This window comes from Arachis duranensis, chromosome 4, assembly GCF_000817695.3.
Source record: "Arachis duranensis cultivar V14167 chromosome 4, aradu.V14167.gnm2.J7QH, whole genome shotgun sequence".
NCBI lineage: Eukaryota > Viridiplantae > Streptophyta > Magnoliopsida > Fabales > Fabaceae > Arachis > Arachis duranensis.
Genome location: NC_029775.3, coordinates 68,206,831 through 68,207,230, shown reverse-complemented (window position 1 = coordinate 68,207,230; position 400 = coordinate 68,206,831).

Sequence of the window (400 nt, the reverse complement as noted above, 5' to 3'; positions counted from 1 at the left end):
AAACAACAAACAACACAAAACAAGAAATCATCAAGATCAAACAAGAAGACTTGTCAAGAACAACTTGAAGATCATGAAGAACACTATGAATGCATGAAATTTCGAAAAATGCAAAAAAATTTTTTTAAAGCATGCAATTGACACCAAACTTAAAAATTGACTCAAGACTCAAACAAGAAACACAAAATATTTTTGGTTTTTATGATTTTATGATTTTTTTTGTATTTTTATTATTTTTGTTTCGAAAATATTTTTGGAAAAACGAAAAATAAAAGAAAAATTTTTGAAAAAGATTTTTGAAAAGAAAATTACCTAATCTGAGCAACAAGATGAACCGTCAGTTGTCCATACTCGAACAATCCCCGGCAACGGTGCCAAAAACTTGGTGGACAAAATTGTA